This window comes from Durio zibethinus, chromosome 12, assembly GCF_047325235.1.
Source record: "Durio zibethinus cultivar Kanyao isolate XHJ-2024 chromosome 12, ASM4732523v1, whole genome shotgun sequence".
Classification (NCBI taxonomy): Eukaryota; Viridiplantae; Streptophyta; class Magnoliopsida; order Malvales; family Malvaceae; genus Durio; species Durio zibethinus.
Window position 1 is genome coordinate 16,264,478 of NC_143173.1, and position 12,771 is coordinate 16,277,248.

Sequence of the window (12,771 nt, forward strand, 5' to 3'; positions counted from 1 at the left end):
AATAATACAGAAAAAATAAAGTATACCAAGATTTACTTAAAAAACTCTCCAGTGTAGAGAAAAAAATTGCAGACCATCAGAAAAAAATTTTACTATCAAATAATGGATATACAAAGTTTTTCTTTAGGCAAAACTAGAGCTAATCAACGACTAGAGAGATAATTGGAGAAATTTTACTAAATAAGTTACTCAACAAATACATATTGAATTTATTCTTAGAAAGCTTCAAACTCAATTTTCATCGCTCAGAATGTAAAACTCTGAATCATAAACCTACTAATAAAATTTTTGTTCAATCAGACTACGGATCAACTTTTATTCAACCAACACTCTCTTCTCTTTTTTCTCTCTTTTTTTGGCTTTTTTCCCCTTTTTTTTCTTGGTTTGCGGCACCATCTTGTTTTTTCACTTTAAAATAGCTCCATCTTTTTTTATTAAGTAGCTAAGGTTTTATGTAAAAAAAAAGACCAAGGCCTATAGTCTTTGATTGGTCCAAAACTAATTACATGGTGTTGGACTCTACTTTTCTAACAATCTCACACTCTAGCCCCATTAGAAATAGATTCATTGCTATAACAGTTTCATTTAGAATTTACTTTGGCTAAGAAACCAATTCTGACCAAGTTATTGTAGAGCTTAAAATTTTTCTCGAAAATTATCTTAGTCAATATATCTACTACATTCTCATCAATATGAACTTTCTTCAAGAGCATTTATTGTTTCTTAGTCATCGAACATAATTAGTGATATCTAATATCAATGTACTTTATTCTAACATGGTATATGGCATTCTTACTCAAATTTAAAGCACTCTAGCTATCACAAAATATCACATACTGTTTCTGATTCAATCATAATTTAAAAAGAAAATGTTTCATTCAAAGTATTTCTTTACCTATTTTGGTTGCTGTAATAAACTCAGTATCTATAGTTGGTAAAGCAACATACTTTTACAACTTAGACTGCAGGATATAGCTATTCCTGCAAAAGTGAACAAATACCCTAAGTAGATTTTCTACCATCAAAATCACCTGTCATGTCGGCATCAGTAAACCCTTTTATAATTGGTTGTAAAACTCCATAACTTAAGCACATTTTTGAAGTGCCCCTCAAATTTATGAAAATTCATTTCACTGCTTTCCAATGAACTTTTTAATTAGAAATAAATCTGCTCACAACACCAACTGCATGAGAAATGTCAGGCTGTATACAAATCATAAGATACATTAAAGAACCGACTGCAGAAGAATAAAAAATACTAGATATAATTAGTTGCTCTTTTTTAGTCATCGAATAAGATTTTTTATTCAAATGAAAATGCTTGACAAGTGGACTGCTAATTGATTTAGCATGTTGCATGTTAAATTTACTAAGCACCTATTTAACATACTTTTCTTGTGACAACCACAGCTTTTCAATTCTCCTATCTCAGATAATGTTCATATCGAGAATCTATTTTACTATACCTAAATTTTTTATGTCAAAGGACTTAGACAATTGTTCTTTCAACCTACGAACCATGCTAGCATCTTATCCCACAATCATTAACATATAATAAGAGAATAATAAAGTTATCATCAAAAAATTTTTTGACAAACACACAAGGATTCGTTGCCATTCTTTTATAGCTATGGCTTACCATAAAAGAATTAAACATTTTGTACCATTGTCACAGAATTTATTTTAAGCCATACAAGCTTTTTTTTAGTTTGCAAACTAATTGCTCTTTTCCTTTTAGTATCAGTAAACTCTTTTAGAATTGGTTGTGAAACTCTATAACTTAAGCACATTTTTGAAGTGTCCTTCAATATTTGAAAATTTATTTCACTGCTTCCCAGTGAGTTTTTTTCGGATTAAAAAGAAATCTGTTCACTACACCAACTGCATGAGCAATGTTAAACCGTATATAAATCATAAGATACATTAAAGAATCAACTGCATAAGAATAAGGATACTAGATAGAGCTAGTTGTTCTTTTTTAGTCATCGAATAAGATTTTTTACTCAAATAAAAATGGTTAGCAAATATATTGCTAACTGATTTAACATGTTGCATGTTGAATCTACTAAGCACCTGTTCAACATATTTTTTCTGTAACAATCATAGCTTTTCAACTCTCCTATCTCAGGTAATGTCTATACCAAGAATTTGTTTTGCTGGACCTAAATCTTTCATGTCAAAGGACTGAGACAATTGTTCTTTTAACTTGTAAATCATGCCAACATCTTGTTTCACAATTAATATATCATTAACATATAATAAGAGAATAATGAAGTTATCATCAAAATTTTTTTTGATGAACACACAAAGATTCAATGTCGTTCTTTTATAGTTATGGCTTACCATAAAAGAATTAAACTTTTTATACCATTGTCGCAAAGCTTTTTTCCAGCCATACAAGCTTTTTTTTAGTTTGTAAACTAAATGTTCTTTCCCTTTCATTTCAAAACCCTTAAGCTGATCATATAAATATCCTTATACAAGTCATCATACAAGAATACAGTCTTTATATCAAGTTGCTCAAGCTCAAGATTTAAATTAGTTGCTAATCTCAGTATCATTCAAATGGAATTTATCATCACAATTGAAGAGAAGATCTCATCAAAATCGATTTCTGGTTTCTAAGAAAAACCTTTCACCATCAATCGAGTCTTGTACATTATTAGCTTATCACCATCCTTTTTCAAATTGAATACCTATTTATTTTTCAACGACCTTTTTCCTTTTAAAAGTTTAATAAGATCATAAATATCTTATTTTTGTAATAACTCTATCTTTTTTTTATTACTTTTAATTAGTTTTCTCTATTCAAAGTAGTCTGTACATCTTGAAAGCTCTCTGGCTTCTTTTCACTAGTAATAAAATAAAATTTAAACATTGAATACCTTGTAAATAGCTTGTGCTCTCTAGTAGATCTCCTAAATTGAGATTCTACACCACTTAATACTAAAGGTAGCTTTCCTTACTTAATACTTTTAGGTAAAAGAGATTGCTCTCCATACTCAAAATTGATTACATCTGACTCATCACTAATTGTGGCTGGTTCATTCATATCCTTAAATTCTATTTTTTGCTCATTTTTACTATATGTAACTTTTTCTTGTGAAACCCTTATCGGTGTTAAAACATTACACTTAGTAGTAACCCTTGTAGTTGTCTTATTGTTTTTAAGTTTGTTATAATTTTTTTTAATGAAAGACCATATATTTGCTTTTGACTATCTTTCTCTTCACTGGATCCTATATCTTATAATCAAATTTTTCATCACCATATTTTATAAACACACATTATGTAGCTTTACTATCAAACATTAACCTTTATTCTTTCGGCACATACATGAATATTTTACACTCGAAAATTTTCATGTGACAATATGAAACATCTTTTTCTATCCACACTCTTTTTAAAATGTTAAAGCTTAAAGAAACTTATGGTGATTTGTTAAGCAAATAACAAGTTATATTGATTGCTTTATCTCAGAATGGCTTTAGTAATTTTACCGTTTTCAATATATATCTGACTTTTTTCATAATGGTGCTATTCATCCTTTCAGCTACATTATTATACTGTGGTGTTCTAAGTTCTGTCATTTTATGCCCGATCTCATACTTTGAATAGTATTTTTCAAAGTCTTTGGATGTATATTTTCCATCATTATCAGTCCAAGTACACTTTAAGGGCAATCTTATCATCTTTTTCACCATGGCATGAAATTTTTAAAAATATTACAACATCTAATTTTTATTTTTTAGCATATACACTCAAGTCTTACGTGAAATATCATTAATAAAAGTAACAAAATACCTGTTACCACCCAATGACTCAACTTTAATGGGACCACATACATAAGAATAAATCAATTGCAATCTATTTTCTTTTCTTTAAGAACTTTTATGAAAAAAAACTCTACGATGCTTATTAAATAAATAGTGATCACATGAATCGAGAGACATACCTTTGGTTAAGGGAATGAGAGACTGCCTTGTCAAAACTTATAACCTCTTCTCACTCATGTATGCCAACCTTTTGTACCACAAGTTTGCTGAAGCATTATCTTTAACGGCATTTATTTGGTTTTGTTCAATTGCATCTATGTCTTGTACATTGTGCAGCATAGTTTTTCTCTTGCAACTATCATAGATCTTTTAAGAAGCTTTCACTACCCATTCTTTTATCGACTATCATATTTTTCTTTATCAAGGATATTAATAGCAAACAAGTTCATTCTCATATCCAAAATGTGTTTGACATCTTTCAAAGTCAACATGTAGCCCGCACTAATTTGTACAATAATATCACCAATCTCAATAATTTGTGACACACTTTTATTTTTCATTTTAATGCAAACAAAGTCTCCTGCTTTGTAAGTTGTAAACAACTCTCTCTTAGGAACACAACTCTTGTATCAACTATTCACTTAATGCTAGGATCACCAATATAATTACAATCACCATGTGCATAAATCAAAGTAACTGAATCACTATCTGAATTTATTGTTGTAACATTGTCATCATCTAAACTCTTACCTTTCTCATCTTTTTACTCTTGCTTTAAGATTTTACAATATCGTTTTATATGACTTACTTTACCATAATGAAAATACTTCACTTTATCTTTAGACTTGGATATATGTTTAGACTTATTATGACTTTTTGAGTTCTGATCTTTGTCGATGTTAATCACCATGTGCATAAATCAAAGTAACTGAATCACTATCTGAATTCATTGTTGTAACATTGTCATCATCTAAACTCTTACCTTTCTCATCTTTTTACTCTTGCTTTAAGATTTTGCAGTATCATTTTATATGACTTACTTTACCATAATGAAAATACTTCACTTTATCTTTAGACTTGGATATATGTTTAGACTTATTATGACTTTTTGAGTTCTATCTTTGCCGATGTTCTACCCTTGTTTTCTGTAAACAAAGCTTGTTTTTAAGGTATAAATCTTTTCGCCTAGCTTCTTTATTAAGCATAATATTTTTTACCATCTCCAATGTCACATTGTAATCAGGAGTTAAATTAAGAACAGTCATAACTAGAGTATTCTAATTGTCTGATAATGAATCTAAAAGAAACAACGCCTTCATTTTATCATCCATCTTAAGCTTCATAGTAGTCATTCGATTAAATATACATTAAAAATTACTCAAGTGCTCTGTAATCGATCGTCTATCTTTGTATTGTAAAGTTACATAATTTTTAATAAACATAATTTTATTCATACTTGTTTTACTCTTATACAATGTTATCAATTTTTTTTAAATAGTGTGGGCATCTATCTGCTGCGCTACATGATAAAACATACTAATATCAACCTATTTTTTTTATTGTAGCTAGTGTCTTTCTGCCTAACTTTTTTAAGCTTTCATCTTTTATATCTACTAGTTTAGTCAAATTACTTAATACCGGCTCATATAAATCTTTGCAATATAAATGATCTTCCATTATAGGCTTTCAAATTGAATAATTTGATGCTATTAGTTTTATCATGAAATTTGTATTACCCTCTATGATCTAAAATAAAATTTACTTCTATCTTTGGTTGTTTCTGTATCAATGTCTCAAACTAACCTTTACTCTGATATCACTTGTTGGGCCTGAAGTAATAAACATAATAACGCAAAAGTAATATATTGCAATAGACCCATAATAATAGACAACAATCAACAATCAACAATGTAGAAAAAATAAAGTACACCAAGATTTACTTGAAAAACCTCTAGTGTAGAGAAAAAAATTACGGACAATCAGAAAAAAAACTCCACTATCAAATAATGGATATACAAAGTTCTTATCTAGCTAAAACTAGAACTAATTAATGACTAGAGAGATAATTGAAGAAATTTTACCAAATAGGTAACTCAACAAATACACTATAAATTTGTTTCTAGAGAGCTTTACTGTTCAAAATGTAAAATTTTGAATCATAAACCTGTTGATAAAATTTTATTTTAATCGGATACGGATCGACTTTCGTTTAACTAACTCTCCCTGTTCCCTTTTTTCTCTATTTTCCTAACTTCTTTTTTCTCTTTTCTTTTCTTGGTTTGTAGCACCACCTTGTTTTTTCACCTTAAAACAGTTTAACCTATTTTTATTAAGTAGCTAGAGCTCTATGTAAAAAGAAGACTAAGGCCTATAGTCTTTGATTGGGCCAAAACTAATTACATGAGATTAGATCCCACTTTTTTAACAAAATCAATGAGATATATAAATAAAAATAGATTCATAATTTATATTCATCGAGAATAAATTGTTAAGTAATATTTGTTTATACATTTGATTTAGAAGTACTATAACTTAAAATAAATTTCAATAACATATAATTTCAAATACTTTTAGAAATAGAAAATAATAAAAGATTTGTATAAAGATTAAAAAAATATAAAAGGTCAATTTTAGATTAAAAACAAACTCAAGAAGATTTTTTTTTTTGACATTTTTCACATATATAGTTGATTAAAATTTTTTTATCCGAAGTTCAAAAGAATATTATCTAAATTCACTTTTGATATATCATAATTAAATAAATTCAGTGCACAAGCCATAATAAAAATCTATCACATAACTTCAAAGAAAAACAAATTCGATAACTTCAAAAAAATATTAAATCTTTATATCATTCAATCAAAATTAATCTAAATCTAAAAACATAAACAAAAATTCAAATTATCAAATAAGCTTACTTGATCAAACTAAAAAGAGATAATGTCAAAAAAAAGAATGAAGTTCTTTTTTAGATATTTTATTTCGGTATTTACACTAAATCAATTGCCACTTCTTTTTTCTCAAGTTTATTTTATTTTATTTCCCCACAAGTTTGTTTTTTCCACAACTAATTATCAAACTAATTAGTTGTTTGATGCGTAACAAATACTTCACTTTCGTTGTTTCCATTATAATTTTCTTTTTTTTTTTCAGTTTTGTTTAAACTTTTTTTTTTGGGAGTTAATTTCAACTAATATAAAAGATTATTTACTTGGCAGATTGGCAGTGTCCATATTAGAAAAGGGAATCCATTTTCAACCCAATTAACTTATATGCACCCAATCTTACTTTGGGCCTCAGCTACACCAAATGGCCCCAATTACTGTTATCGGCGGTAGCCCACTCTGAATTGCTGTATAAATATAAAACCGACATCCATCCTAGATTGTTAGTGAAAGATCAAAACCAACTTTCCTTATTCTGATCTACCCGGCCCCACAAACTCTCAATCCAACGATCCACATTCAACCAAACCCACCACAATTGCCATAAACCCGCACTCACGTTGTAATTACCCAAATCATAAAATAATAAAATAATTAAAAGGAATAAAAAAAAGAACGCTGCAATCCAATCCTTTTCGTTTAATGAAATAACAAAACCCCAAATCCAATCCAACCGTCTATTCCATCTCCGTCAACGCTCTCCACTGTCCCACGTAACTACTTCTCTTTTTTTTTTTTTGTTTCCTCAAAGATATTAATATTTTAAAATATTTAAAATAGTATTATTATTCTTAAAATATTTTTTTTATTAATATTAAAATACTAATATTTATTATTAAAATATATATACTATTAAAATGTTTATATTTTATATTGAAAGTATCTATTATTAAATTATAACAAAAATTTTTTATTTATATTTATTATTAAAATAATAATATAAATAACTTAATAAATAAAAATATAAAATTATATATTTTTAAATAAAAATAATATGAAATTATTAAAAACTTCATATTAAGAAAATAATATTATTATATTATTATAATTAATTATTAAAATAATAAAATATTATTATATATGTTATTATTTATTATTAAAATAATGATATAATACTATTTATTATTGAAATACTAAACATATTTGAATTTAATAAAATGCAAAATAAAAATATTAAAATTAAAATATCAAAATACTTTTAATATTAATATTTTTTTAATTAAAATTAAATAAAATATCTTTATTAAAATAATAATATTATAAATAAAATCAAATTAAGTTCAAACAGAAAATATTATGTTCGAAGTTTTATTTTCTTTAAAGAAATACATGACACATAAAAAAATGGCTTATGAAATATTTGGACTCCATTGTTAGTGAAAATGATAATAACTTTATTGTGTAAATATATGGTAAATCATGCAAAATTATTATTTGAGCATATGTATCTCATACAATTTGCAAAATTTTGAAAAGTTTAAATTTGATAATTTTAAATATGATATGTAATATAATATTAAAAAATAATTTAAAATTTTAATAAAAATTATATAAAATATGATAAAAATAAAAAATATATATTTTATACTTGATGTGTTTATATAAATTTAACATGATAATTTTTATTTTTTATAAATAATTGATAAAAAAAGACACAATAAAAATATAATTATTAGTTTTATAAAAATTGATTGGGATGCTAGTAAAAATATTGGACACTGACAGTGAGAGTTATTTTTGGTTGAAATTGAAGAGATTATTTTTCCTACATGCCGACCAAATTCCATTGAAGGTCAATAAAGAGAGTTTTAACAGTTGCAAGTTGCACGGAGTTATCTCCCTTTAGAAGGGATATTTATAAATGCTAACATAAAGGTTTTGCATATAATAACGGCAATGGTTCGAGTTGGGGTGGAACGAAATTTTGTTCATCTGATTTGATTTTATAAATATAAAATTTAAATTCGATTCGATTTGATAATTTTTTTAATTTTTTATATTTGAACTCGATTTAATTTGATATTGTATAAAATCGTATTCGATTTGAAATTAATGAAATATTATTTTTTAAATATAAAATATTATTTTTAATTTAAATATAAAATTATATATATAAATATATAAAATTAAATATAAAATTAAAAAATTATATATATATATCAAGTTGGGTTTGTCTAAAACTCGACTCTGATCCGATCTCGAAATTTTTTTATATTACCAAATGCAACCCAATTTGATATCCAAATTTAAAAAAAAAATCGACTCTAAAATATCAAGTCCGACCCGCTAATTTCGGGGTTAAACTGACTTCTCTATTTGCATATGACTTTTATCAACTTAAGCATCCATTCAAAATCCTGTGCAAAATGTGCAAAAAATTTTCTTTACCATAACTTCTAGAGTTGTTCTTGTTAGCCTAAACCAGCTAATATTTACTAAACCACCTTTTCTATCATCACTAAACAATATATATAGTTTGATTTCTGTTCTACCGTTAAATATATCGTAGAAGAGATTATATAAATTACATTTAAATTTAAATTCTAACACATTAAATCTCTTTTTTTGCTTTCAGCCAGCGATCTCTTTTGTTAAAAAAATACCTGACCATCTCCCATAGTAGTGAAAAAGGATATAATGGCATTGGCAAAGGCAGAAATCTGTAGATTTTAACTTTCTATGAGGAATCTATGTCAGAGAAGTTATAGCAGAAGGGTTCAGTAGTATTGCCTTCCCATACGACAGCAGAACAAAGAGCATTGTCAAGCATTTCATAGCATCATATTTGAAGACATAGAAGAAATAAATTGAAGTTTCTGATCAAAATTTTATTCATTGTTGGATCTCAAAAGCAGCAGTGTCAATAGAACAGCTTAGTTAAAGAAACGGCATGCCCCTGTTCATTTTCTTTAAGCAACGATCCTTTGCAATCTAATTTATCAGAAAAAATTTACAGATTATTTAGAAAGGTTTCGTGGGGTCCTATGTGAGATTGAGCAGACATAAATGACCAGTCAATTAAACTGTTTCGGCTGTCGGTTTTGGTTTTTCCGTCGTTTGTTTCTGCTGCAGAAGTCACTTTTTATAACTGTATATATACCAATGAATAGGTGGGCAACGGGCAAACTGCATTACAGTTCAGGTTTGGGTTACATAAACTAAAACCTTTGAAATCAAGTTCCTGAACTGGTCTACCAATAAAACAGATCTAAGATGTTTTTCAATTTCCTCTTAACTTGATCAGTGGATAGTTAATTGCATACTTGTGCCAGATACTGATTTCTTAAAAACAATTGTGATTTTTGATGATTTGTTCTTGGAGATAATTTTGAAATATATGTGTGTGTGTGTGTGTAAATGTATTTATTTATTTTCCATGAAAGTAATGTATGCACAAATCAAGAGAAATTGTTACAGGAAGCCCAAAAGTCAGAGGACCGGTAGCTTAAATTATGCTCCATCGATAGCTTTAATCACTCTGGGAAAAAACCCAGAAAGTACATCTGGATGAATAAAAACGATAATATATCAGATAATTTCATTTGTTCCGAAAAGCTCCAACTATGTCAAGTACTTTCGCAGACAATTTAGCCAAAAGTTTACAAAAAATTAACAATTAAAAAGGGAAAGAAAAATGAAGTTGTTGCAATTATCCAAACAAAAGAAATGAAATTGTATGAAGTTCAGAAGAAAATTGACATCTGACTTCAATCACATAAGCAGTTCAGTTTCAATTCTGCATACACAATGAGTTTGGAAATGACTTTTTCCACACCTTCCTCTCCCTCCTTTCTGTTGAATGTGTAGAGCACTCTTTATGTTTGAAAAAGGCTTGCCTGGCATGGTCTTTGGAATGGGGTTTGTTATTGATCTCTAAAAGTTCCGAAAAACTGAAATCAGTGTTTCAATCATTAACTGATATGAAGAGCATGAACAATGTAAGATCATCCTCTATGCTGCTTTGACAATCCAAAATTTAAGATGAACTGGCTACAAAGACATTCATCCACTTGCTGAAGACAGTAGTAGACCGCTTGAAATTTTCATGGCGCATAATCTTGAAAAAAAGCAAGCTTCTATGTTACCTCCAATACAGAACAAATCTAGATGCGGAAGAAACTTAACTAACCACCAATAATAAACTCAAATTTGCAACAATTTCTTATAACAGGAAGCAAATGAGGACTGATGACGCATACCTCAAATAGCAACCGGCAGCCTGGAATGCAACGAAGAACAATTGAAGCTCACTATTCACTAGTTTGCACCTTCTTACTTTGTATTCCAGAAAGCAGAAGTGACCTGTATTATGGAAACATAACTTTCAGCGCTAACCAGAGAAGCAATAATGTTAATCCTAGTTCTGCCCTACTTCAGTAGAGCAATCAGAAAAGAATTTGTTCAAGTTACAAAATATTTTCTAATTGAATGGTGCACTAATGACTTAACCTAGTCAACATGGCATGTTTAACTTCAAACTAGTATGAAATTTCCTGGAAAATGACCTTCAGAATTTTGATAATAATGATTAGTTAGTGCCACAAGTTACCTGCATTTGATTTGTTATAGGTCTTTTAGTGGAAGAGCCAAAGAAAAGTATACCAGATAGGATATCTGTTAAGAATGGATGAAATACTTTTACTTGGCCTTTAGGAATTTAATGAGAAAAAAAAAAAAAAAAACAGCAAGTAATAAGACACAAACAGTTGTGATCCTTTAGATACAACAAAGAGCACATCTTTATAAACCCACATAAACCACAAAGTTGCCCTGCCTTTGTCAAGTTTTGTCAGTAGCTGAGATCTACAAAGTCCAAACTTCAATAATACATCTCAATAACTTGAAAAGCTCTGAAACGACAATAGAAATAGTATTATAAAAATGCTTATAAAAACTGTATTTAAAAGAACTAAGCAATTCACTCACCATTGATAGTGAAATAATGGAAATGACCAAGCAATATAACCTCAATGAAAACTTATAAACAGAAAGAAAAATGACCTGTCCAAGTCTATTTCATTTCATCACGGGACTGTTGATTTCCGAACAGAGTATGTGAAGAATTGGGTGAAATTCTTTCCACTCTCCTCTAGAACCCACAAGAAAAGAAAATTTTCTTAATTTGCCGGAAACAAAGCAATGTTAAAATCCCTTTTTGTGATATGAAATGACTACCAAAACGCAACATTCAAGAGAAGTCAATCGCTTAAAATTTTCACTGATCTAAGAGTTGAGAACACATTGTTGCTTCCTGAAAAAAAAAAAGTGTCATAGTAAAGTGAAGAAACAGGACAAACTGACATTTTTCTCCATTTTGACAAGAATTGATGCTTGTTATGCAAGTACTTGACGCCAATCTTTGCCTTTCTTACTTCAAAGAATGGATGCCTATTGCACCTTCTTCTCCATCAGAATCTATAAAGGCAAAAACAAATATACTCTAAAGTCAATTTAAGTAAATGAAATGAATTCAGAAGTGAACATATGTGAAAATAATTAAGAAGTAAATCAAACTAAATGTATAATAATCAATTATTGACAAATAAATTTCTAAATCCATCACATAAGATGGAATTAAAAGGAAAAAGGAAATAAAAGCTACCTGTTTTACCTCATATTTGAAACTACAGCTTCTCTTTCTTCAACCTTTTAGTTTACAATAAAATGATGAATGTGTTAAACAGAACAGGCTAGCAAGTCTTCAGAAAGATTATAAGAAATTGAGGTTGATGCCATGCTTGTGAAACACAGTCGCTAACACAAGATGGTTGCAAAAAGCCTCAAATCTGGCAAGAACATAAGAATAAAAAACCTGGTAAAAGTTCAAGAGATAAGTGACGACAATGGTCAGTATAAGCAATATACCAAATACATGCTACGTGAAAGAAGTTCCAGAAGATGCAAATAAACCAAAGCCACATTAAGTAGGGAAAAATGGAAAATGCTACTTTACACCTTGTGCAGACAAGCAATCCCTCAAGAGGCAGCGAATCAAATTCAACCAACTCAAATTCCTAGATTGCTGCAACTGGAAGTTAACCCACAAACTG

The 12,771-nt window shown here is 28.4% G+C and overlaps 1 long non-coding RNA gene across 1 annotated transcript; it reads right to left on the reverse strand.

Annotated features, from left to right (window-relative positions):
- Positions 1–10,229: 10,229 nt before the first annotated feature.
- Positions 10,230–11,382, reverse strand: LOC149515774 (uncharacterized). Its single transcript, XR_016325976.1, has 3 exons — positions 11,271–11,382; positions 10,921–11,023; positions 10,230–10,778 (listed from the first exon to the last, which is right to left on the reverse strand). It is a non-coding gene; the product is annotated as an uncharacterized LOC149515774 (long non-coding RNA).
- Positions 11,383–12,771: the final 1,389 nt, after the last annotated feature.